Source organism: Volvox carteri (assembly GCF_000143455.1).
Source record: "Volvox carteri f. nagariensis unplaced genomic scaffold VOLCAscaffold_29, whole genome shotgun sequence".
Lineage (NCBI taxonomy): Eukaryota > Viridiplantae > Chlorophyta > Chlorophyceae > Chlamydomonadales > Volvocaceae > Volvox > Volvox carteri.
The window spans coordinates 1406225-1412973 of NW_003307572.1; positions in this window are offsets into that span (position 1 = coordinate 1406225).

A 6749-nucleotide genomic window follows, 5' to 3' on the forward strand; every position below is an offset into this window, starting at 1 on the left:
ATCTCCATGGCCAGTAGCCCCATTAACACACGCCCAGTCTCAGGTCCCAGAAGAGACGTTCCTTTTTCCTTTTGCCGGGTGTTCGAGGATTTGCATTTCGGCTCCTCAACAAGGAGCACGGTTTTAACGTGCCCATACACCCCGGTCGAAAGCCCTAGCTTCCCAGCACCAGCGCTAGCAGCAGCACCACCACCCATACCAATACCACCACCACCAATACATTACCCTGCACTCACCCGTGGCAAAGCCTGCAGCTAGCCAGGTTAGGCTTTGTGTTTCTCAGATAGTCTTTCACTTGGTTCATTTGGACAGCTCCACCATTTCCTCTCGGTCCCATCGCAGGCTTTGGTACCGGTGTCTCAGAAATGAAGCATGCCAGCTGCTTGTGTGTTGTATCTCGACTTCAAAAAAGTACCGATCGGCGGATGCCAGAATCCCAGGATACACCATTGTGCCTCCACAGACGCACGTGCAATGTTGTATCCACTTCCACTGTTTAGGTGGTAGTGAAAACTACCGATTAGTGAATGGAGGGAGGCTAAATGCCTCTGCGTTAGGACGACCCGTACAGAAGTCTGTACGGTCCGAGGATATAGTCGTCAACGCGAATTATCACCAATCGGTGCAATTGTTGTCAGAATCGAACCACCGACCCGAAGATTTCATCGGAAGTCGTGCGGCCCCGTCTCGATACCATTGTAACAAAGCAAAGGCGTAACCCGGGATGCTCAGTTGGGCCTTGCGTCGTTACATTGGTGCAATCGTAACCCAAGTGGGTCTACCAGTGACAAGTTTCACGATTATAGCAAGAGCGCTATAACCCAGTATCACGCGTGATAAAGACAGGCAAGTGCCCGATTAGAGATGGGCCAGTGCCCAATTAGAGATAGGCCAGTGCCCAATGCTTAACCAAGTAAGAGCGAAGATATTGCCCAGCAGCGAAGTGCCAGAGAATTGGGGAAAAGTCCGAGGGTTAATATGCAAGTGTGCCACAACATCCCCCCTCTGGACGCAGCGTCCTCACAGCATTAGTGGCACGAGCCTTAACTGCTTGAAGTTCGGGGTGAAGGTCAGGTGTAAAGTTTTTCTCTGGCTCCCAGCTATTATGTTCATTGGAATACCCGGTCCATTTGACGAGGTACTCGTGCACCAGCCCCTTACGGCGTCTTCCTAGGCGGCGGGCACGATAATCAAGTATGTGCTCGACCGAGTAAAGTGGATCGCTCTTCAGCCACTGAACCGGCGGCGGTCCTGCAGGACTAGAAAGTGCAGAAGAACTGTCGCGAACAGTTGAAGAATCCAACGCATCCGCTGGCGCCTTGTAAGGCCGCAACAACGTTACGTGGAAGGTGGGGTGCCCTATGGCATAAACATGCCGGTTACCGACCGTTTGGGGCCCATTAACCCAACCGGCCGGTTGAATGGCGTTAACGGCCCGGTTGGGTTAACGGTCGGTTGGGTTAACGGCCAGTTGGGTTAACGATCAGTTGGGTTAATGGTCGGTTGGGTTAATGGGCCCCAAACGGTCGGTAACCGGCATGTTCATGCCATAGGGAGTATCCCGGTAGCTCGGGAAGCATCGTTCGCCAATATTAATTCAAGGACTCTAACGCTGCAGGAAAATTTTAGTAGAAGATTTAGAACTATGTATGTATTTAGTTTTAGCGTTTGTTCCCGCTTTGAGGGCGTGAAATGCCGTGTCATTGTCCCTAATAAGTCATTGTCCCGGCATTTCGGCCGATGTCCCCAAGCAACTGCTTTGCGTCCATGTCACTAGATTGGCGCAATAGGTTGACAAGGTCGTCCATATGGCACCTTTCCTTGGACAAGGCATCCTCCAATTGGCACGCGGTAAATTGACTTAGATGGTTTGCCCTGGCAAACTTATGTACTCCAAACTCATCCACTGGACGATGCTGGCTGTATTTCTTGCGTGGGCGATCTTGTCGCCGACGGGCGATGTTGTCCAGGGCGTTCCGGTCAAACTCGTAGGCGCCGACCTCATTACCGTTGTCCATGGACATTGTGTTGGAAGGATACGTTAAGGTTCAGATAAAATGAAGAAATGAAGAAGCGCTCCTTCATAGTATGGAGATGGTAGAATCTTCAAGCAACTTTTGAACGACCAGGGAGAGTTGCTGATAGGCGAATTTGTATGAAGCTATAGAATTCCGTTATTCTTTTAAGGTAAATGAATGCTTATGTATTCGTCCGTTAGTAGCGTGAAGCTTTGAACACTCTTTGTACGGCAGATTCGGCACAATGTTTTGCCTCATTGCGATGTTGCCTGAAATTTTGAACAGAAGGGATCACTGCTCATGCTGGTGCAGCAAGACATGTAAGGAGATGGCCTCGTCACAATCCAGCAGTCATATATCGACAATCTCAAGCTATGACAACTTGTTACATGTGTCTGTAATAAAAAAGGGACTTTGCGATGGTGTGGGGAGCTCTTTGAGTGGTGGGACTGTGGAAATCCAGTTTGTTTCGCCCGTAACAAGTTTGTTACGGGCGAAACAACGTCCCTCTGAAACGTTTGGATATGCCTATGCAACACATTTCCTCAATTTCATGAACTGCAAGTATTCTAATCCAACATCACCCCAATCTCAGTGTAAACTAGTCTCCAAATGTGCCTGCACAAGACTGTCACCCCTGTCACCCGGCATTCACATTGCCTTAACCTCCTCAAGCTTGTCGGGGTGTGACACGTGGGCATGAACCTTGTGACAATGGGCATTGTCACAAAGAAACTGGTTGCAATCAGAAATGCATTTTTGCTCATGCCAGGTTACCGACATCGGTTACCGATTACTGGGGACGGTTAACGGATAACGGTTCGCCCGGTAATCCTACCGACCGGTTACCCATCTCGTTAACTGGACCCGTTAGGTCGGAACCGGGCCGGAACCGGCCTGGAGTATGCCATTGGGGTGGATGCGCATATCAGACGGTAGGACAAGCTCGGCCGCTGCTTTGCCAACCATGCGCTTCACAGGGTAAGGACGCACCCACCGCGGCAATAATTTACGAGGTCCGACGGCTAACTGCCGCAGATTTTTCGTACTTAAAAGCACTAAGTCGCCTTCCTTGAAGGTGACTTCGGCTCTGCCGCAGTTGTAATAATTAGTCGTACGGTCTGTGGCTTTTTCCAGACACTGCTTCGCTTCTGCAATACGAGCAACGTACGACTTAATAAAGGATTTGGCTGCCGGGACCGGAACATTAAGTTCACGTGAGACGGGAGTAGCTGGGTGGAACCCGTAATTTAAGAAGAAAGGAGATTGTCCCGTAGAGCAATTGACAGCGTTGTTCATCGCGAATTCTGCAGCCGAAAGATAGGTGTCCCAAACACGAGGGTTGTTGCCAGCATAGGTTCGCAGCATATCACCCAAAGTGCGATTCATTCGCTCAGTCTGACCGTCAGTTTGTGGATGATAGGCAGTAGAAAGGCTTACTCGGAAATTAGCCAAAGTGCCAAGGGCCCCCCAGAACTTGGCACCAAACTGAGGTCCTCTATCAGAAATAATCTGTTTGGGAACACCATGCAGACGCACCACGTTATCAAAGAACAGTCGAGCGGTTTGCTCCGCAGTAACTGTCGTGGTGGTCGGTACCAAATGTACCATCTTGGTCAAGCGGTCAACAATGACGAGGACAGCATCGTATCCCCCCTCGGACAGAGGAAGTGCGACGACATAGTCAAGCGACACACTCTCCCAAGGCGAGTCTGGAATCGGCAAGGGCTGAAGCAGGACCCATTGCTTACCAGGTTTCGGCTTCTGCCGTTGGCAAACGTCACACTGCTCAACAAAGGAAGCAGCATCACGAGCCATCCGTGGCCACCAGAAGTTGCGACGTAGCAACTCAATAAGGCGAGTAGAGCCCACATGACCGGAAAGTGGATCCTGATGCACACGGGAAAGGATATCACGGCGAAGCAAATCATCATTAGGGACAACCGTTTGACGTCGATCACCATCAGTGCGAACCCAGAGACCCTGGACACGGGTCAATTGCTCGACATTATTGGGATCGTTGAACCAAGGGTCGGTTTTGTATCCGTCCACGATTCATTTGGCAAATGCAGAAATCGTCAAATCGGCAGCCACAGACTGACGTCGAGTCACAACCGACAGGACGACAGAGTGCAAGGAAGGGTGGCGACTCAAAGCATCAGCAACGTTAACGGAACCGGACACATGTTCCCAAGTGAAGTTAAAACGCTGCATATATTCTAACCACCGCGCCTGGCGGCGGTTAAGAGTCGGAACACCTTGCAGAAAGGTTAGAGGCTTGTGGTCAGTTTTGACAATGAACGGGCGTCCCTCAAGATAGCAGCGCCATTCACGCAAGGTGTGAACAACGGCTAGTAGCTCTTGTTCACCCGTAGTGCAGCCGCGTTCGGCAGCAGAAAACTTCTTGCTGGAAAACGCGACAGGACGACCGTTCTGAAGCAAAACTGCCCCCGTACCGTGCAGTGAGGCGTCGGAAATAAGTTCAACACGGAAAGGCTGAGAGTAGTCGGGAAAACGCAGCACTATATCGTTCGCAACAACACGTTTAATAGCCTCAAAAGACGCCTGACATTCAGCAGTCCAAACGTCAGCGGAAGAAAACGCACCCTTGCGCATAAGGCTCGTCAACGGTGCGGTGAGAGATGAGTAATTGGCTATGAACTTGCGAAAGTAATTGGTAAGCCCTAGGAACTTTCGCAGCTCAAGCAATGACGTCGGGACAGGCCAGTCACGCACCGCAGCAGTCTTCTTAGGGTCCATGCGAACCCCGTCAACGGAAACCACATGACCCAGATACTCAACTTCGGACTTCACCCAGTGGCAATTGGACTGCTTGGCGTAAAGCTGTTCCCGGCGCAAAACGTCGAGCACCAACGAAGATGTTGGAGGTGCTCTTCCTTCGTTTTGGAATAGATGAGGATATCGTCCAGGTAGCACATGACAAACTTATCGATGTACGGCCTGAACATACGGTCAATCACGGCTTGAAAAGTAGCAGGAGTGTTAACAAGGCCGAAGCTCAAAACCGTGTACTCAAAGTGACCGAAAGGAGTGCGAAAAGCGGTTTTAGGAATATCAGACTCAGCAATGCGAATCTGATTATATCTTCTTGTCCTCATTGTTACACTATGTTAACACTAAAACGGACCACAGCAGCGATGCCACCGGGTCTGGCCCCAACCGACGCTGCCACCGTGCTACCTATCTACCACCGTAGTTGCATCAACCACCACTCCGAACCGCGGCTTGCGCCTCGATTACACTGCCCCGCTGATCGGCTTAGCATCCCCCGGCTTTCCGTGCTGATCGGCTTAACCCCTGCGCCCCCCCACTAATGACCGGTTATTTCAAGTTGGACCAGTGGCCGGCCGTGACACTTAGGCACTCAACCACCGAACGCGCCAACGCCCGGGGCTGAAAGCCAAAAAGTCCCAAAAAACTGGGTGGAGAGGGCGGGAATGATAGCATGAACCTAAGGTCACGAAACGGCGAATAGCCAAAACAGAACGCAGTTCAGTATAATATCCATACTGAAAACAGTACGACAGTACAACGAGTAACATCTTCGTCCAAGAACCCGCCTTCTCGCAACGAGAAGTCTACGCTTCTTGTCCTCATTGTTACACTATGTTAACACTAAAACGGACCACAGCAGCGATGCCACCGGGTCTGGCCCCAACCGACGCTGCCACCGTGCTACCTATCTACCACCGTAGTTAGGTAGGGTTTTAGGGTTTTTTTGCTTAGCATCCCCCGGCTTTCCGTGCTGATCGGCTTAACCCCTGCGCCCCCCCACTAATGACCGGTTATTTCAAGTTGGACCAGTGGCCGGCCGTGACACTTAGGCACTCAACCACCGGACTCTTGAAAGCAACCGACTGTCTAGGTGCTACGGGGAATATGCCCTAGCGGGATTCGTGCCGTCACTGCTCGCCGCCGCGCCCCATCCTCACGGACATATGCGAACTCGAAAACGGTGTTGCTCTTCCACCGCCCCAGCTTTTGCACTTCTGCCCGGTCAGCGCCGCCTTGCACGAGAGCCGTGGCGCCCCCACGGCGCAGGGAGTGTGGGCACAAGTCGCGCCGCACGCCTGCCTCCACGCATAGCGTCCGGAGCGTGTCGCGGAACTTGCGATAAGGCATAGCCTCGACCGTAGACGGGAGTGCCGCCACGACCTCCTCTAGGCAGTTGCGCCGGACGTTGACGGCGCGCAGCAATGGGCCGACATCCTCTGCATCGGCTTCAACTCCGTTGCGCCGCACCGACGTGCGTGGTGTCCGCTGGTAGTGACCTGCTTCCAGCAGCTGCTCCAAAAGAAGCACCGGGCAGCATGGCCCGCCGATTCTGCCGATAGTCACAAAGGCTCCCTTGCAGTGCTGGTCGGTCTTGCTTTTAAATAAAAAGATCTCCACTCGATCTCCGTAGATGCGAAGCAGGTCAGTATGCACCAGCACGTGGCTTAGATCGTCAAAGCGGAGCAAGCCACAGAATGCGAGTACTGCACCTGTGACGACCATTCTAGTGAGTAAAGGTACACCTTCGCGGATATGGTATTCCACCAGTTGCGACACTTCCGTCGGGGTTGTGACGTCTAGGTTCCTGGGGGTTGCCGACAGCGTCCGACGGGCGACTTCCCGGACTCCGGCACACAAGGGATGTAAGCATGGGGTAGGCAAGCCTGCCAGCTCGTGAAAAGCAGACACCGCCGCGCTGGCCCGATCCACTGCTTG